The 22,244-nt window shown below is 45.2% G+C and overlaps 2 pseudogenes; both read right to left on the minus strand.

Moving 5' to 3' along the window:
- LOC135532042 (ADP-ribosylation factor-like protein 13B) overlaps positions 1-22,244 on the minus strand; it is an 83,977-nt pseudogene that overhangs the window by 20,792 nt on the left and 40,941 nt on the right.
- Positions 1,442-20,411, minus strand: LOC135532045 (ADP-ribosylation factor-like protein 13B; annotated as a pseudogene).

A 22,244-nucleotide genomic window follows, 5' to 3' on the forward strand; every position in this document is an offset into this window, starting at 1 on the left:
TGTATTGTCCCTTCACTAAGGTGTGATATCTCTCCTATTGTCTACTGTATTGTCCCTGTCACTAAGGTGTGATCTCTCTCCTATTGTCTACTGTAAATCGGTCTGTTTCTAAACCATTTTAAACATGTACATGATACTGCAAGGTACAGTGTCCCCACAGTACAGTAAACAAGTTCCTCTCCTCCTCCTCACTAAGGTGTGATATCTCTCCTATTGTCTACTATAACTCCCTCTCCTAGCCTCAAGTACTCTCCTACTGTATTGTATAACTCCTCCCTCCTAGCCTCCTCCTGTATCCCCTCCTCCTCCTCCTCCTCCTCCCTCCTCCTGTACCTCTCCTCTCATACCACTCTCTCTGTCTCTCCTAACTTCTCCTGTTCATATCCTCTTGTACTGTATTGTGTCCTCTCTCCACTACTGTAGTCCCCCTCCTCCTCCTCTCATAGCCCCCGTATCCTAGTATACTCTCTCCTCCCCTCCTCATCCACCTCTCCTGTAGTCCCTCCACTCTCCTCTCTATCCTCCTCCTACTCCTCCTCCTCCTCCCTCCCGTATCCTCTATACTCTCCCTTGTCCACAGTACTGTAGTCTCCCTGTTCCTCATGAGCCTCTGTAGTATAACGGTACAGTGTCCTTCCACAGTCTCTGTAGTATCCTCCTCTCTCCTCCACAGTCCTCCCTCAAGGTACTCTCCTCCCTCCACCTCTCCTCCTCCCTCCACCTCTCCTGTCCACCTCTCCTCCTGTATATCCACCTCTCCTCCTCCCTCCACCTCCCTCTCCTCCCGTAACCTCTCTCCTATACTCTCCCCTCCTCTCTCTCCTCTCTCTCTCCTCCTACTGTAGCCCTCTGTATCCCTCCACCTCTCTCCCTCCTCCTCCTCCTAACTCCAGTCTCCCTCCACCTCTCCTCCTCCCTCCACCTCTCCTCCTGTATCCTCAGTCCCCAAGTCTCTCTCCTAGCCTCTTCTCCTGAGCCCTCTGTTCGGCTCGTGTCCTTCACTAAGTACTCTCTCCTCCCCCTCCTCCTCTCTCCTCTCCACCTCCTCCTCCACCTCTCCTACTCCACAGTACTGTATAATGTCCCTCCACCTCTCTCCTCCCTGTAGTACTCTAGTCCTCCCTCCACCTCCCTCCTGTACTCCTCACTCTCTCCCTCTCTTAGCCAGTACTCTGTATAACAAGGTACAGTCCATCACTAAGGTGTGATAACAAGGTACTCTCAGTCCTCCTAGTCCTCACCTACATCTCCTCCACCTCCTCCTCCCTCAGTCTCATCCCGTATCCTCCGTACTCTCTCCTGTCTCTCCTCTTCTCCTGTTCCTCCTGAGCCCTCTGTTCGGCCGTGTCCTTCGTACTGTATTGTCTCTCCTAGCCCCAGTCCTGTAGTCCCTAACTCCAGTCTCCTCCACCTCTCTCCTCCTCTCTCCTCCTCCTCCTCCTCACCTCTCCTCCCGTATCCTCCGTACTCTCTCCTGTCTCTCCCTCTTCTCCTGTTCCTCCTGAGCCCTCTGTTAACAAGGTACGTGTCCTTCCGGACGCGTTCGGAGATGGCCACTAGTCTTTAGCGATGTTGTTCAGCAGCCAGTTGAGTCCGGTTCCTGATGGACCTGTCCCCCTTCTTAGCCGTGGCCCAGAACAGCAGAACATGGCTCCTGGCAGCACACAGCAAGTCAGACGGGCAGTACTGTAGTAGAGAAAGAGTGAATCACAGGTCACACAACATTTGATTTCTCAACTCGTGTATTTTATAGACAGCTATTCTCACAAGTACTGTAGTATAAATAAGGGGGGGTACAGTCTCATAGCCATTGTTGTAACCAGGATGAACTCTTTGTAAGTCTCATAGCCACAGTACTGTAGTATAACAAGGTACAGTACTCATAGCCACAGTACTGTAGTATAACAAGGTACAGTCTCATAGCCACAGTACTGTAGTATAACAAGGTACAGTCTCATAGCCACAGTACTGTAGTATAACAAGGTACAGCCTCATAGCCACAGTACTGTAGTATAACAAGGTACAGTCTCATAGCCACAGTACTGTAGTATAACAAGGTACAGTCTCATAGCCACAGTACTGTAGTATAACAAGGTACAGTCTCATAGCCACAGTACTGTAGTATAACAAGGTACAGTCTCATAGCCACAGTACTGTAGTATAACAAGGTACAGTCTCATAGCCACAGTACTGTAGTATAACAAGGTACAGTCTCATAGCCACAGTACTGTAGTATAACAAGGTACAGTCTCATAGCCACAGTACTGTAGTATAACAAGGTACAGTCTCATAGCCACAGTACTGTAGTATAACAAGGTACAGTCTCATAGCCACAGTACTGTAGTATAACAAGGTACAGTCTCATAGCCACAGTACTGTAGTATAACAAGGTACAGTCTCATAGCCACAGTACTGTAGTATAACAAGGTACAGTCTCATAGCCACAGTACTGTAGTATAACAAGTTGTGATATCTCTCCTAGGTACAGTCTCATAGCCACAGTACTGTAGTATAACAAGGTACAGTCTCATAGCCACAGTACTGTAGTATAACAAGGTACAGTCTCATAGCCACAGTACTGTAGTATAACAAGGTACAGTCTCATAGCCACAGTACTGTAGTATAACAAGGTACAGTCTCATAGCCACAGTACTGTAGTATAACAAGGTACAGTCTCATAGCCACAGTACTGTAGTATAACAAGGTACAGTCTCATAGCCACAGTACTGTAGTATAACAAGGTACAGCCTCATAGCCACAGTACTGTAGTATAACAAGGTACAGTCTCATAGCCACAGTACTGTAGTATAACAAGGTACAGTCTCATAGCCACAGTACTGTAGTATAACAAGGTACAGTCTCATAGCCACAGTACTGTAGTATAACAAGGTACAGTCTCATAGCCACAGTACTGTAGTATAACAAGGTACAGTCTCATAGCCACAGTACTGTAGTATAACAAGGTACAGTCTCATAGCCACAGTACTGTAGTATAACAAGGTACAGTCTCATAGCCACAGTACTGTAGTATAACAAGGTACAGTCTCATAGCCACAGTACTGTAGTATAACAAGGTACAGTCTCATAGCCACAGTACTGTAGTATAACAAGGTACAGTCTCATAGCCACAGTACTGTAGTATAACAAGGTACAGTCTCATAGCCACAGTACTGTAGTATAACAAGGTACAGTCTCATAGCCACAGTACTGTAGTATAACAAGGTACAGTCTCATAGCCACAGTACTGTAGTATAACAAGGTACAGTCTCATAGCCACAGTACTGTAGTATAACAAGGTACAGTCTCATAGCCACAGTACTGTAGTATAACAAGGTACAGTCTCATAGCCACAGTACTGTAGTATAACAAGGTACAGTCTCATAGCCACAGTACTGTAGTATAACAAGGTACAGTCTCATAGCCACAGTACTGTAGTATAACAAGGTACAGTCTCATAGCCACAGTACTGTAGTATAACAGTATAACAAGGTACAGTCTCATAGCCACAGTACTGTAGTATAACAAGGTACAGTCTCATAGCCACAGTACTGTAGTATAACAAGGTACAGTCTCATAGCCACAGTACTGTAGTATAACAAGGTACAGTCTCATAGCCACAGTACTGTAGTATAACAAGGTACAGTCTCATAGCCACAGTACTGTAGTATAACAAGGTACAGTCTCATAGCCACAGTACTGTAGTATAACAAGGTACAGTCTCATAGCCACAGTACTGTAGTATAACAAGGTACAGTCTCATAGCCACAGTACTGTAGTATAACAAGGTACAGTCTCATAGCCACAGTACTGTAGTATAACAAGGTACAGTCTCATAGCCACAGTACTGTAGTATAACAAGGTACAGTCTCATAGCCACAGTACTGTAGTATAACAAGGTACAGTCTCATAGCCACAGTACTGTAGTATAACAAGGTACAGTCTCATAGCCACAGTACTGTAGTATAACAAGGTACAGTCTCATAGCCACAGTACTGTAGTATAACAAGGTACAGCCTCATAGCCACAGTACTGTAGTATAACAAGGTACAGTCTCATAGCCACAGTACTGTAGTATAACAAGGTACAGTCTCATAGCCACAGTACTGTAGTATAACAAGGTACAGTCTCATAGCCACAGTACTGTAGTATAACAAGGTACAGTCTCATAGCCACAGTACTGTAGTATAACAAGGTACAGTCTCATAGCCACAGTACTGTAGTATAACAAGGTACAGTCTCATAGCCACAGTACTGTAGTATAACAAGGTACAGCCTCATAGCCACAGTACTGTAGTATAACAAGGTACAGTCTCATAGCCACAGTACTGTAGTATAACAAGGTACAGTCTCATAGCCACAGTACTGTAGTATAACAAGGTACAGTCTCATAGCCACAGTACTGTAGTATAACAAGGTACAGTCTCATAGCCACAGTACTGTAGTATAACAAGGTACAGCCTCATAGCCACAGTACTGTAGTATAACAAGGTACAGTCTCATAGCCACAGTACTGTAGTATAACAAGGTACAGTCTCATAGCCACAGTACTGTAGTATAACAAGGTACAGTCTCATAGCCACAGTACTGTAGTATAACAAGGTACAGTCTCATAGCCACAGTACTGTAGTATAACAAGGTACAGTCTCATAGCCACAGTACTGTAGTATAACAAGGTACAGTCTCATAGCCACAGTACTGTAGTATAACAAGGTACAGTCTCATAGCCACAGTACTGTAGTATAACAAGGTACAGTCTCATAGCCACAGTACTGTAGTATAACAAGGTACAGTCTCATAGCCACAGTACTGTAGTATAACAAGGTACAGTCTCATAGCCACAGTACTGTAGTATAACAAGGTACAGTCTCATAGCCACAGTACTGTAGTATAACAAGGTACAGTCTCATAGCCACAGTACTGTAGTATAACAAGGTACAGTCTCATAGCCACAGTACTGTAGTATAACAAGGTACAGTCTCATAGCCACAGTACTGTAGTTACTACAGGTGAAGTAGAGCTCACTCACGATCTGACAGAGACACTTGTTCTCGTTCACTAGCTTCTCCAATGACAGGTTCTCAATGATGTCTGCCTCAGCCAATGCCCCGTCCCGATCCTGCTTGTTAGCCAATCTGTGGAGCCGACAGGGATATGTCAGAAACAGGTGGCAGACAGCAAGTGTAGTATAACGTGGTGGTGTGTGTGTGTGTCTGTGATCTACAAGTCTCAGTATAACCAAACTCACCAAACAGGACAGTTAAACAAGGAAATTCTCCCTGGTCCCAATGAGGACAAAGGCTATTTTAAGATTAGAGATTCAGGGTTACAATTAGGCTTAGAATTAGGGTACGAGGTTAGCGGTTCCTCTGAAATATATATCTTTAAATAGAAATGAAGTGGAGTTCTCCGGGAGGATGCATGTGTGTGTGTGTGTGTGTGACAGAAACATATGGTGTGGGAGGAGGACACATCATGATCTAATGCAGCCAGTCAGGGAAGTGGAAATATAGTTGGATTCACTTTTCTCAACATGTTGGGCAGAATATAATACGCTACTTTAAACAGACAGACAGACAGGTTTAGAGCTCAGAGTGACTCACACTAGGACAGGTTTAGAGCTTAGACAGAGTGACTCACACTAGGACAGGTTTAGAGCTCAGACAGAGTGACTCACACTAGGACAGGTTTAGAGTGACTCAGACAGGTTTAAAGCTCAGTGACTCACACTAGGACAGGTTTAGACTCTGAGTGACTCACACTAGGACAGGTTTAGAGCTCTGAGTGACTCACACTAGGACAGGTTTAGAGCAGGTTTAGAGCTGAGTGACTCACACTAGGACAGGTTTCATAGCTCAGAGTGACTCACACTAGGACAGGTTTAGAGCTCAGAGTGACTCACACTAGGACAGGTTTAGAGCTCAGAGAGTCTCACACTAGGACAGGTTTAGAGCTCAGAGTGACTCACACTAGGACAGGTTTAGAGCTCAGACAGTGACTCACACTAGGACAGGTTTAGACAGAGTGACTCACACCAGGACAGGTTTAGAGCTCAGACAGAGTGACTCACACTAGGACAGGTTTAGAGCTCAGAGTGACTCACACTAGGACAGGTTTAGAGCTCAGACAGAGTGACTCACACTAGGCCAGGTTTAGAGCTCAGAGCTCACAGGCCAGGTTTAGTATACAGAGTGACTCACACTAGGCCAGGTTTAAGCAGACAGAGTGACTCACACTAGGCCACAGAGTGACAGAGTGACTCACACTAGGCCAGGTTTAACAGCTCAGACAGAGTGACTCACACTAGGACAGGTTTAGAGCTCAGAGTGACTCACACTAGGACAGGTTTAGAGCTCAGAGTGACTCACACTAGGACAGGTTTAGAGCTCAGACAGTGACTCACACTAGGACAGGTTTAGAGCTCAGACAGAGTGACTCACACTAGGACAGGTTTAGACAGGTTCAGACAGAGTGACTCACACTAGGACAGGTTTAGAGCTCAGACAGAGTGACTCACACTAGGACAGGTTTAGAGCTCAGACAGAGTGACTCACACTAGGCCAGGTTTAGAGCTCAGACAGAGTGACTCACACTAGGACAGGTTTAGAGGTCAGACAGAGTGACTCACACTAGGCCAGGTTCAGAGCTCAGACAGAGTGACTCACACTAGGACAGGTTTAGAGCTCAGACTGAGTGACTCACACTAGGACAGGTTTAGAGCTCAGACAGAGTGACTCACACTAGGACAGGTTTAGAGCTCAGTGACTAACAGGACAGTGACTCACACTAGGACAGGTTTAGAGCTCAGGTGACTCACACAGGTTTTAGAGCTCAGAGTGACTCACACTAGGACAGGTTTAGAGCTCAGACAGACTCAGTGACAGGTTTAGGCTCACACACTAGGACAGGTTTAGAGCTCAGACAGACTGACTAGGACACTAGGTGACTAACACAGGTTTAGAGCTCAGACAGAGTGACTCACACTAGGACAGGTTTAGAGCTCAGACAGAGTGACTCACACTAGGACAGGTTTAGAGCTCAGACAGTAGTGACTCACACTAGGACAGGTTTAGAGCTCAGAGCTCACAGGACAGGTTTAGTGAGACAGAGTGACACACTAGGCCACAGGTTTAGGTTTAGCTCAGACAGAGTGACTCACACTAGGACAGGTTTAAAGTTCAGAGCTCAGACAGGTAGAGCTCAGAGTGACTCACACTAGGACAGGTTTAGAGGTCAGACAGAGTGACTCACACTAGGACAGGTTTAGAGCTCAGAGCTCAGACAGAGTGACTCACACTAGGACAGGTTTAGAGCTCAGACAGAGTGACTCACACTAGGACAGGTTTAGAGCTCAGACAGAGTGACTCACACTAGGACAGGTTTAGAGCTCAGACAAGTGACTCACACTAGGACAGGTTTAGAGCTCAGAGTGACTCACACTAGGACAGGTTTAGAGGTCAGACAGAGTGACTCACACTAGGCCAGGTTTAGAGCTCAGACAGAGTGACTCACACTAGGCCAGGTTTAGAGCTCAGACAGAGTGACTCACACTAGGACAGGTTTAAAGCTCTGACAGAGTGACTCACACTAGGACAGGTTTAGAGCTCAGACAGTAACACACTAGGACAGGTTTAGAGCTCAGACAGAGTGACTCACACTAGGACAGGTTTAGAGCTCAGGTTTAGGCCAGGTTCAGAGCTCAGACAGTAGGACAGGTTTAGACTCAGACAGAGTGACTCACACTAGGACAGGTTTAGAGCTCAGACAGAGTGACTCACACTAGGCCAGGTTTAGAGCTCAGACAGAGTGACTCACACTAGGACAGGTTTCCCAGAGATGCGAGGGTGTCGGAGGACCTCAGCCATGGTGTCCCTGGTCTCCTGGATCCTCTGAATATCACTGGAGTCCACCACGAACACCACCCCGTACGACTCGCTGTAGTAGTTCTTCCAGATGCCCCTGATCACATTGGAGTCATTCAGCAGACTCTTATCCAGAGCCACTTACAGGAAGTGCATTCAACTATACGTTTAGTAGGGGGGGGGGACCACATATCACAGCCACTGCAAGTAGACCTTTGTTTAAAATAGTCCTATCAGCAGAATCAGGGCAGAAAGTGCAGGTGTTGAGTGTCAGAAAGAAAACGAGTATAAAGACCTGATCCTCTTCCCTCCGCCCAGGTCAAAGATGGTGACCTCAAACTTCCCCTGCTTCAGATCCACCTTGGAGAACCCTACCGTAGGGGCCACGTCCTCTGGGCTCTCTGTGATGGAACACAACACACACACACACTCAGCGACGAAGAGAACGAGCCCCCCCCAAAAAACATCTTACATTTATAAATCGAGTAGAATAGAAGTGAGTGATTCAAGTCAAGACGACCCACTCACCTCCCTGGATCCCGCGTACTGTAGCAGTCTTCCCAGCGTTGTCAAGTCCAACCATCACCAGTGTTATTTTCCTAAAAACACCACAGAAAAGCTGGATTACTGGAGAGATGACACAGAGACACAAATGGAGGTGTGGTAGGAGAAGGACATGCAGGAAAAATGATCGAGCAATATTCACATGGGGGGTAGTCTACAACATGTCATGTGACTCAAGCCGTGTCCCTTCCATAAAGGATAGAGAGCAAGACACATTGCTCTCTATTCGGGGCAGCAGGTAGCTTAGTGGTTAGAGTGTAGAGGAGGCAGGTAGCCTAGTGGTTAGAGTGTAGAGGTGGCAGGTAGTCTAGTGGTTAGAGTGTAGAGGAGGCAGGAAGTCTAGTGGTTAGAGTGTAGAGGAGGCAGGTAGCCTAGTGGTTAGAGTGTAGGGACGGCAGGTAGCCTAGTGGTTAGTGTGTAGGGACGGCAGGTAGCCTAGTGGTAGCCTAGTGGTAGAGGAGGCAGGTAGCCTAGTGGTTAGAGTGTAGAGGAGGCAGGTAGCCTAGTGGTTAGAGTGTAGAGGAGGCAGGTAGCCTAGTGGTTAGAGTGTAGAGGAGGCAGGTAGCCTAGTGGTTAGAGTGTAGAGGAGGCAGGTAGCCTAGTGGTTAGAGTGTAGAGGAGGCAGGTAGCCTAGTGGTTAGAGTGTAGAGGAGGCAGGTAGCCTAGTGGTTAGAGTGTAGAGGAGGCAGGTAGCCTAGTGGTTAGAGTGTAGAGGAGGCAGGTAGCCTAGTGGTTAGAGTGTAGAGGAGGCAGGTAGCCTAGTGGTTAGAGTGTAGAGGAGGCAGGTAGCCTAGTGGTTAGAGTGTAGAGGAGGCAGGTAGCCTAGTGGTTAGAGTGTAGAGGTGGCAGGTACCCTAGTGGTTAGAGTGTAGAGGAGGCAGGTAGCCTAGTGGTTAGAGTGTAGAGGAGGTGGTAGCAGTGGTTAGGTAGGAGGCAGGTAGCCTAGTGGTTAGAGTGTAGAGGAGGCAGGTAGCCTAGTGGTTAGAGTGTAGAGGAGGCAGGTAGCCTAGTGGTTAGAGTGTAGAGGAGGCAGGTAGCCTAGTGGTTAGAGTGTAGAGGAGGCAGGTAGCCTAGTGGTTAGAGTGTAGAGGAGGCAGGTAGCCTAGTGGTTAGAGTGTAGAGGAGGCAGGTAGCCTAGTGGTTCGATTGTAGAGGAGGCAGGTAGACTAGTGGTTAGAGCATTGGGCCAGTAACCGAAAGGTTGCAAGATCAAATCCCCCAAGCTGACAAGGTAAAATTCGGTCGTTCTGCCCCTGAACACTGTTCATAGGGCCGTCATTGAAAATAAGAATTTGTTGTTAACTGACTTGCCTAGTTAAATAAAAGGTTAAATAAATAAATAATGATTTTATAGCTTGAGCCACTTCCAAAGAAAGAATTGAACATTCAACGCCAGTCTCCACACAGAAACGATGAATAATCTGATATTAGCCTAACGCATCAGAGCTCAGACAGAGTGACTCACACTAGGACAGGTTTAGAGCTCAGACAGAGTGACTCACACTAGGACAGGTTTAGAGCTCAGACAGAGTGACTCACACTAGGACAGGTTTAGAGCTCAGACAGAGTGACTCACACTAGGACAGGTTTAGAGCTCAGAGTGACTCACACTAGGACAGGTTTAGAGCTCAGACAGAGTGACTCACACTAGGACAGGTTTAGAGCTCAGGCAGAGTGACTCACACTAGGACAGGTTTAGAGCTCAGACAGAGTGACTCACACTAGGACAGGTTTAGAGCTCAGACAGAGTGACTCACACTAGGACAGGTTTAGAGCTCAGACAGTAACACACTAGGACAGGTTTAGAGCTCAGACAGAGTGACTCACACTAGGACAGGTTTAGAGCTCAGACAGAGTGACTCACACTAGGACAGGTTTAGAGCTCAGACAGAGTGACTCACACTAGGCCAGGTTTAGAGCTCAGACAGAGTGACTCACACTAGGACAGGTTTAGAGCTCAGACAGAGTGACTCACACTAGGACAGGTTTAGAGCTCAGACAGAGTGACTCACACTAGGACAGGTTTAGAGCTCAGAGTGACTCACACTAGGACAGGTTTAGAGCTCAGACAGAGTGACTCACACTAGGACAGGTTTAGAGCTCAGACAGAATGACTCACACTAGGCCAGGTTTAGAGCTCAGACAGAGTGACTCACACTAGGACAGGTTTAGAGCTCAGACAGAGTGACTCACACTAGGACAGGTTTAGAGCTCAGACAGAGTGACTCACACTAGGACAGGTTTAGAGCTCAGACAGAGTGACTCACACTAGGCCAGGTTTCAGATGCTACTGGTTAAGACAGAGGGGCTTAGCCAGACCCAGGTCACTAGGAGCAGGTTTAGGCTAACACCACAGGGACATTACCACAGATTGGGTGAGTCAGCACTCTGTCCATAATCAAGGTGAACAGCAAGGTTGATCTTAGATGTAGAGCTCAGACAGACTCATCGACTCACACTAGGACAGGTTTAAAGGGAGCTGTTAGAACTATCAGAGTGATTCATTCACCTTCCAATGAATCGCCCAGATCCAAATCCACCCCTGTCCTTCAGATGCCTACTGGTCTGTGTCACCGTATAAAAATAGTCAAATTGTAAAAAGGTCACCCAGTCATCATTCTTGTTAGAAAAACTAACACACACTCCCCCCATCAAAACACACACTTCCACAAAAGGGCACAGAACACACAAGGACACATTACAGCAGATTGGGTAAACATGTCAGCACTCTGTCCATAAACAACAAGGTGAACACCACACACACACACACATTCTGACAACACACACACACACACTCACATTCTGACAAGGTTGACACACACACACTCACATTCTGACAACAGAGCTCTGACAACACACACACTACACATCTATAGACACACACAACAGACTCATCGAACACCTCAAAGCATTCTTTAAACACAGGTGGATGTTAGAACTATCACATTCCGTCATTCATTCACACTCTTCACAATGAATCGGCCCAGATCCTAAATCCACCCTTCTGATACAACATCTAGAGTCCATTCCAACACACACAGCTCCATCACCGTATGAAAATAGTCAAATTGCATTCTGACAAAAAGGTCACCCAGTCATCATTCTTGAGAAAAACACACACACACACCACATCAAAACACACACTTCCACAACACACACACACACACTCACACACACACACACACACACACACACACTCACATTCTGACAACACAGCTCACATGACTCACACTCACACCAAACACTAGGACACACACACACACTCAGACAACACACACACACTCACAAACAAAACATGTCTACCCTCACATGAAACAACCAATAACAACAAGCTTACATTCTGAAACAAACCACACACACTCACATTCCGACAACACACACACACACACTCACATTCTGACAACACACACACTCACACACTCACATTCTGACAACACACACACACACATTCTACATTCCGACAACACACACACACACACTCACATTCTGACAACACACACACACACACTCACATTCTGACAACACACACACACACACACACTCACATTCTGACAACACACACACACACACACACTCACATTCTGACAACACACACACACACACACACAGACACACTCACATTCTGACAACACACACACACTCACACTCACATTCTGACACTCACATTCTGACAACACACACACACACTCACATTCTGACAACACACACACACACATTCTGACAACTCACATTCTGACAACACACACACACACACACTCACATTCTGACAACACACACACACACTCACATTCTGACAACACACACACACACTCACATTCTGACAACACACACACACACTCACAATCTGACAACACACACACACACACACTCACATTCTGACAACACACACACACACTCACATTCTGACAACACACACACACACTCACATTCTGACAACACACATTCCGACACACACACACACACACACTCACATTCTGACAACACACACACACACAACACACACACACACTCACATTCTGACAACACACACACACACTCACATTCTGACAACACACACACACACTCACATTCCGACAACACACACACACACACTCACATTCCGACAACACACACACACTCACATTCTGACAACACACACACTCACATTCTGACAACACACACACACACTCACATTCTGACAACACACACACACACTCACATTCTGACAACACACACACACACTCACATTCAGACAACACACACACACACACACACACACACACTCACATTCTGACAACACACACACACACTCACATTCTGACAACACACACACTCACATTCTGACAACACACACACACACTCACATTCTGACAACACACACACTCACATTCTGACAACACACACACATTCGACAACACACACACACACACACACAACACACACACACACACATTCTGACAACACACACACACACTCACATTCTGACAACACACACACACACTCACATTCTGACACACACACACACACTCACACACACTCACATTCTGACAACACACACTCACATTCCGACAACACACACACACACACACACACTCACATTCTGACAACACACACACACACACTCACATTCTGACAACACACACACACACTCACATTCTGACAACACACACACACACACACACACACACACACACTCACATTCCGACAACACACACACACACACACTCACATTCTGACAACACACACACACACACTCACATTCTGACAACACACACACACACTCACATTCTGACAACACACACACACACTCACATTCTGACAACACACACACACACTCACATTCTGACAACACACACACACACACTCACATTCTGACAACACACACACATTCAACACACACACACACACACACACACACACACTCACATTCTGACAACACACACACACACATTCAACACACACACACACACTGACAACACACACACACACTCACATTCTGACAACACACACACACACTCACATTCTTCTGACAACACACACACACACACACTCACATTCTGACAACACACACACACACACACTCACATTCTGACAACACACACACACACACTCACACACATTTCTGACAACACACACACACACTCACATTCTGACAACACACACACACACACTCACATTCTGACAACACACACACACTCACACACACACACACACCCCCTCCATCAACATGTAGGAAGACTTGCCTGCGGCTCTTCCTCCGTATGGACTTCCAGCCCACTATCCAGTGGACAGTCCTCTGGAGCCAGGAGGACTTCATCTGGGAGCTTCACCCAGTCCAGAGAGCACTGACCAGAACACCCCCACTCTACAGACCCAGAGAGCACTGACCAGAACACCCCCACTCTACAGACCCAGAGAGCACTGACCAGAACACCCCCACTCTACAGACCCAGAGAGCACTGACCACAACACCCCCACTCTACAGACCCAGAGAGCACTGACCAGAACACCCCCACTCTACAGACCCAGAGAGCACTGACCAGTAACCACAACACCCCCACTCTACAGACCCAGAGAGCACTGACCACAACACCCCCACTCTACAGACCCAGAGAGCACTGACCAGAACACCCCCCACTCTACAGACCCAGAGAGCACTGACCAGAACACCCCCACTCTACAGACCCAGAGAGCACTGACCAGAACACCCCCACTCTACAGACCCAGAGAGCACTGACCACAACACCCCCACTCTACAGACCCAGAGAGCACTGACCACAACACCCCCACTCTACAGACCCAGAGCAGCACCCCCACTGACCAGAGAGCACTGACACCCCACCCCCACTCTACAGACCCAGAGAGCACTGACCACAACACCCCCACTCTACAGACCCAGAGAGCACTGACCACAACACCCCCACTCTACAGACCCAGAGAGCACTGACCACAACAGCCCCCACTCTACAGACCCAGAGAGCACTGACCAGAACACCCCCCCCACTCTACAGACCCAGAGAGCACTGACCAGAACACCCCCACTCTACAGACCCAGAGAGCACTGACCAGAACACCCCCCACTCTACAGACCCAGAGAGCACTGACCAGAACACCCCCACTCTACAGACCCAGAGAGCACTGACCAGAACAGCCCCACTCTACAGACCCAGAGAGCACTGACCAGAACAGCCCCACTCTACAGACCCAGAGAGCACTGACCACAACACCCCCACTCTACAGACCCAGAGAGCACTGACCAGAACACCCCCACTCTACAGACCGAGAGCACTGACCACCAACACCCCCACTCTACAGACCCAGAGAGCACTGACCACAACACCCCCACTCTACAGACCCAGAGAGCACTGACCAGAACACCCCCACTCTACAGACCCAGAGAGCACTGACCAGAACACCCCCACTCTACAGACCCAGAGAGCACTGACCACAACACCCCCACTCTACAGACCCAGAGAGCACTGACCACAACACCCCCACTCTACAGACCCAGAGAGCACTGACCACAACACCCCCACTCTACAGACCCAGAGAGCACTGACCACAACACCCCCACTCTACAGACCCAGAGAGCACTGACCAGAACACCCCCACTCTACAGACCCAGAGAGCACTGACCAGACGGACGTCAGGGACACCAACTAGTAACCACAACATGTCACCCGAAATATACAGTACGCCACCCTGATAGAAAACACGTCTCACACACACACTTCATAACCCCCCCCCCACTCTACAGGCCCACAGAGCAGCGGGATTAGCTAGGGATTTCCTTAAATCTCTCTACAGCGGGACACGTGTTCTCACGATACTCTTGTCTGTTTAGCGTCAGAGGGTCAATGTCTCACCTCACCGACGCTCTTTCTTAAATACAATACAATACCTAGAGTCCTGTCCTTAAACCTGTCCTATACCACTTCTGATACAACACCTAGTCCTTAAACCTGTCCTATACCACTTCTGATACAACATCTAGTCCTGTCCTTAAACCTGTCCTATACCACTTCTGATACAACACCTAGTCCTTAAACCTGTCCTATACCACTTCTGATACAACACCTAGTCCTGTCCTTAAACCTGTCCTATACCACTTCTGATACAACACCTAGAGTCCTGTCCTGAAACCTGTCCTATACCACTTCTGATACAACACCTAGAGTCCTGTCCTGAAACCTGTCCTATACCACTTCTGATACAACACCTAGTCCTTAGTCCTGTCCTATACCACTTCTGATACAACATCTAGTCCTGTCCTTAAACCTGTCCTATACCACTTCTGATACAACACCTAGAGTCCTGTCCTGAAACCTGTCCTATACCACTTCTGATACCACACCTAGTCCTGTCCTGAAACCTGTCCTATACCACTTCTGATACAACAACTAGAGTCCTGTCCTTAAACCTGTCCTATACCACTTCTGATACCACAACTAGAGTCCTGTCCTTAAACCTGTCCTATACCACTTCTGATACCACACCTAGTCCTTAAACCTGTCCTATACCACTTCTGATACCACACCTAGAGTCCTGTCCTTAAACCTGTCCTACACCACTTAATTCCAGGTGTGAGGCCCAAATGACACCCTATTCCCTATATAGTGCACTACTTCTGAACAAAGCCCTACGGGACCAAAGTCCTGACTCGGGAGCCTTTTAGGATGCATCCCAGGCCACTGAGGCCAGGCTGACTCACAGGACTAGACAGCAGGTGGTAACGAACAGGGAAGTACTTTCACCTCAACACAGTGGAGCCTGTAGAGCATCCAGGAGGAAACAACATGGCTGCCGCGCCCGTGTAGCCTCCCACACAGGTGAGTGTCACCTGTGGTCCATACACATATTGGTCCACATACTTAGCAGATGTTATTGGTCCATACACATATTTAACAGATGTTATTGGTCCATACACATATTTAACAGATGTTATTGGTCCATACACATATTTAACAGATGTTATTGGTCCATACACATATTTAACAGATGTTATTGGTCCATACACATATTTAACAGATGTTATTGGTCCATACACATACTTAGCAGATGTTATTGGTCCATACACATATTTAACAGATGTTATTGGTCCATATTTAGCAGATGTTATTGGTCCATACACATACTTAGCAGATGTTATTGGTCCATACACATATTTAACAGATGTTATTGGTCCATATTTAGCAGATGTTATTAGTCCATACACATACTTAGCAGATGTTATTGGTCCATACACATATTTAACAGATGTTATTGGTCCATATTTAGCAGGTGTTATTGGTCCATATTTAACAGATGTTATTGATCCATACACATATTTAGCAATGTTATTGTGGGTGTAGTGAAATGCATGTGTTCCCAGCTCCAACAGTGCAGTAATATCTAACTAAATGCATGTGTTCCTAGCTCCAACAGTGCAGTAGTATCTAACTAAATGCTTGTGTTCCCAGCTCCAACAGTGCAGTAATATCTAACTAAATGCTTGTGTTCCCAGCTCCAACAGTGCAGTAATATCTAACTAAATGCTTGTGTTCCCAGCTCCAACAGTGCAGTAATATCTAACTAAATGCTTGTGTTCCCAGCTCCAACAGTGCAGTAATATCTAACTAAATGCTTGTGTTCCCAGCTCCAACAGTGCAGTAATATCTAACTAAATGCTTGTGTTCCCAGCACCAACAGTGCAGTAATATCTAACTAAATGCTTGTGTTTCTAGCTCCAACAGTGCAGTAGTATCTAACTAAATGCTTGTGTTTCTAGCTCCAACAGTGCAGTAATATCTAACTAAATGCTTGTGTTCCCAGCTCCAACAGTGCAGTAATATCTAACTAAATGCTTGTGTTTCTAGCTTCAACAGTACAGTAATATCTAACTAAATGCTTGTGTTTCTAGCTCCAACAGTGCAGTAATATCTAACTAAATGCTTGTGTTTCTAGCTCCAACAGTGCAGTAGTATCTAACTAAATGCTTGTGTTTCTAGCTCCAACAGTGCAGTAATATCTAACTAAATGCTTGTGTTCCCAGCTCCAACAGTGCAGTAATATATAACTAAATGCTTGTGTTTCTAGCTCCAACAGTACAGTAATATCTAACTAAATGCTTGTGTTCCCAGCTCCAACAGTGCAGTAATATCTAACTAAATGCTTGTGTTCCCAGCTCCAACAGTGCAGTAATATCTAACTAAATGCTTGTGTTCCCAGCTCCAACAGTGCAGTAATATCTAACTAAATGCTTGTGTTCCCAGCTCCAACAGTGCAGTAATATCTAACTAAATGCTTGTGTTCCCAGCTCCAACAGTGCAGTAATATCTAACTAAATGCTTGTGTTTCTAGCTCCAACAGTGCAGTAATATCTAACTAAATGCTTGTGTTTCTAGCTCCAACAGTGCAGTAATATCTAACTAAATGCTTGTGTTCCTAGCTCCAACAGTGCAGTAATATCTAACTAAATGTTTGTGTTCCCAGCTCCAACAGTGCAGTAATATCTAACTAAATGCTTGTGTTCCTAGCTCCAACAGTGCAGTAATATCTAACTAAATGCTTGTGTTCCCAGCTCCAACAGTGCAGTAATATCTAACTAAATGCTTGTGTTCCTAGCTCCAACAGTGCAGTAATATCTAACTAAATGCTTGTGTTCCCAGCTCCAACAGTGCAGTAATATCTAACTAAATGCTTGTGTTCCCAGCTCCAACAGTGCAGTAATATCTAACTAAATGCTTGTGTTCCCAGCTCCAACAGTGCAGTAATATCTAACTAAATGCTTGTGTTCCTAGCTCCAACAGTGCAGTAATATCTAACTAAATGCTTGTGTTCCTAGCTCCAACAGTGCAGTAGTATCTAACTAAATGCTGGTGTTCCTAGCTCCAACAGTGCAGTAATATCTAACTAAATACTGGTGTTCCTAGCTCCAACAGTGCAGTAATATCTAACTAAATTCTTGTGTTCCTAGCTCCAACAGTGCAGTAGTATCTAACTAAATGCTTGTGTTCCTAGCTCCAACAGTGCAGTCGTATCTAACTAAATGCTTGTGTTCCTAGCTCCAACAGTGCAGTAATATATAACTAAATGCTTGTGTTCCCAGCACCAACAGTGCAGTAATATCTAACTAAATGCTTGTGTTTCTAGCTCCAACAGTGCAGTAGTATCTAACTAAATGCTTGTGTTCCTAGCTCCAACAGTGCAGCTCCAAATGCTTGTGTTCCTAGCTCCAACAGTGCAGTAGCGTCTAACTAAATGCTTGTGTTTCTAGCTCCAACAGTACAGTAGCATCTAACTAAATGCTTGTGTTTCTAGCTCCAACAGTACAGTGGTATCTAACTAAATGCTTGTGTTTCTAGCCCCAACAGTACAGTGGTATCCAACTAAATGCTTGTGTTTCTAGCTCCAACAGTACAGTGGTATCTAACTAAATGCTTGTGTTTCTAGCTCCAACAGTGCAGTAATATCTAACTAAATGTTTGTGTTTCTAGCTCCAACAGTGCAGTAATATCTAACTAAATGCTTGTGTTTCTAGCTCCAACAGTGCAGTAATATCTAACTAAATGCTTGTGTTCCTAGCTCCAACAGTATAGTAACAGAAGAACAGAGAGAGGAACAGAACTTCACAGCTGCTTGAGGACAACAGAAGAACAGAGAGAGAGAGATTGAAAACAAGCGTATTATTAAACCTACTCCTGTCCATCCAGAAATAAATACAATAGAGAGGGGGGTACTTCTGCAGTTTTAAGGAGTGACAGCTGCCAAAAGTGGCTGGAGTTTAGCACCTTAGTCACTGGTTACATGACTACCCGGTAATCAGGCAGTAGCCTGCTATAAACCACACATCTCTGCTGGGTGATATATAGCGAACAAGACATTCTATGAAATCACAGATTCTGACATGGGGTGAACTGGGTGGCTGGCTGGCAGCACTGGTACCCCATTCACAAATCAAATAGCCAATAAATAAAAAAAAAGTGTGAATATTTAAATACATAACCAGACAATTTAACTTCCGTTAGCTAACTAGTAGTCAGATTTTTTTTTATTTTATTTCACCTTTATTTAACCAGGTAAGCTAGTTGAGAACAAGTTCTCATTTGCAACTGCGACCTGGCCAAGATAAAGCAAAGCAGTTCGACACATACAACAACACAGAGAGTTACACATGGAATGATACTTCATGCACTCACCTTGCGGGCTGCCGCCAGCGTTTCAACCAGTTGCAACAATTCGCCATCAGACTAAACATTGCTGTCCAAACTCAGATAATTGTCGGAAAAGATTCATGTAGCAGCGATTCTGAATGGATCAAATGCCTCTAGTCGGCATTTCAGCTCATTATCATCATACAGCTGCATGAGTTAGGCCGAGGGGCCACTAAAAGTGCCATTCTTTGACATCGTCGGATTGTCAAACTAAAAACACTAGCCACAGCTAGTACTAGTGAGTGTACTTGTTGTTTCTTTAACTATATCATTGTGTTTACTGTATCTACCTACACAAATTAGCTAGCTAGAACAAAGTGTTAATAAGATTTAAAAAAAATATTAACTATTTAAAAGCAATATAAAATATTGGCCAGCTTGTAACGTTAGCTAGAACTAGCTAATAACATTAGCAGGTAAGTTTCCTTGCTAAACTACACTAGCAAACTATTATTATGTTTAGTATTTTTCACAAACTGCAAAAGATAGCGGCTAGACAATGTTAACAAGCTAAGCTAACCTAGCTAGCAATACAATGTAGCCAGCTAACGTTAGTTAGCTAACCTAGCTAGCATACAATTTAGGCGCTGCTAGCGACCTTAGCTAGTTTTACGTACAGCTGGCGTTGTCAGGTAAAACAAAACAACAAAAACTAATTTCAACAACAACAAAAGTAAAGTTAATATTCCTTTGTAAAGATCTCTTCAGTGAAAAAAATATTTCTGGTATCCGTTTTTTTGTGTTTACGACCGTTGTCGTGTTCGGCTGCTATGGCTACAAGAGCCGTGGGGGGACGTCATCATCAGTGGTCGAGAAATCAGGCATCCCCTCTTTTAGTGGTCGTTCCTAGATACCACAGCCACAAAGTCATAATTATGGCTAAACTCTGACTATTCCTACAATTTCTTAAAATCTGGGTTTAAACATAACCTTAAGCACACTGCTAACATTATGCTTAAACCTTTAAATGGCCCTCGCTTCATACTCGTCGCCAAACCCACTGGCTCCATGTCATCTACAAGACCCTGCTAGGTAAAGTCCCCCCTTATCTCAGCTCGCTGGTCACCATAGCATCTCCCACCTGTAGCACACGCTCCAACAGGTATATCTCTCTAGTCACCCCCAAAACCAATTCTTTCTTTGGCCGCCTCTCCTTCCAGTTCTCTGCTGCCAATGACTGGAACAAACTACAAAAATCTCTGAAACTGGAAACACTTATCTCCCTCACTAGCTTTAAGCACCAACTGTCAGAGCAGCTCACATATTACTGCACCTGTACATAGCCCATCTATAATTTAGCCCAAACAACTACCTCTTTCCCTACTGTATTTATTTATTTTGCTCCTTTGCACCCCATTATTTCTTTACTTCTACTTTGCACATTCTTCCATTGCAAATCTACCATTCCAGTGTTTTACTTGCTATATTGTATTTACTTTGCGACCATGGCCTTTACCTCCCTTATCTCACCTCATTTGCTCACATCATATATAGACTTGTTTCTACTGTATTATTGACTGTATGTTTGTTTTACTCCATGTGTAACTTTGTGTTGTTGTTTGTGTCGAACTGCTTTGCTTTATCTTGGCCAGGTCGCAATTGTAAATGAGAACTTGTTCTCAACTTGCCTACCTGGTTAAATAAAGGTGAAATAAAATAAAAATGAAGTATAAAAAATGCTTTGTGGCAACAAGTGACAATCTTTACTGTAAATGTCTGCAACAGCACCTTCTGTGGACAAAGTGTGGAACTACACAGGTCTAATAAATATGACCAGTGTTCTGGACTTTGTAAAACAAACATTAAAAAAAAGCTTTAACAGAAATCCTTAAGTCTATTGACGCACCCGTGTGTCAATCTAAATAACATCCCCAGCTTAATCTGTCAAGATGAAGTTAGAGAAATGTTTTTGCATGGGCTGAGTCTCAATCTGCCTGTATGTGTCTTCCACATCTATGGTGGAAGGTGGCCCGGGCTACAGCGGGTAGACCATGAGATATCACAAAAATGTGTGTAGCGTCTGAACGGTTTGGCCTAAAAAAAAACCAAATATGACCACTCAGTGGAAAGATGACTCATGATGGTGTCATGGGACTTGTTTGAAGGTAACCCATACAAATGAATGGAAGTAGCTGTGCCAACAAAACTAAGGGGTTAAATGTGTCCAAACCAAACATATTTCCTGAGCATTCTTAGATTTCCTAGATATACGACAGACACTTCAAAACCTTAAAACGAACATTATTCCACTGTCTTTTTTGCGATTTATGTGTTGTTCAAATCGGTTTCTGTGGGCTATATTAGTAAAGACCAAATTCACTAATTTTATCTATTTTTTTTGTTTTTATATACATAAAAAAGGGGGTCCTAAAAATGCTAAATCAAATAACTGAACCATGGGAAAAGCATGTTAAAACAAGTCTGTATGTTAGCAGTCACCTGAAATGTCAAACTAAGCTAAGTGACTGATGTACATTAAAACCCCCATGGCATCATAAATAACTAGCAGTCAATTTACCCACGATACATTACGGTATCGATCCACTCAAACACAGCCAATGCCTTTTGAGAAGGGAGACAAGGAGAGGAAGATACAAGGAATCAATGAAAGATGAATTGAGAAAAGATGGGCCCACCCCACAGTCATCAC

This window comes from Oncorhynchus masou, unplaced genomic scaffold, assembly GCF_036934945.1.
Source record: "Oncorhynchus masou masou isolate Uvic2021 unplaced genomic scaffold, UVic_Omas_1.1 unplaced_scaffold_1703, whole genome shotgun sequence".
NCBI classification, from domain to species: Eukaryota; Metazoa; Chordata; class Actinopteri; order Salmoniformes; family Salmonidae; genus Oncorhynchus; species Oncorhynchus masou.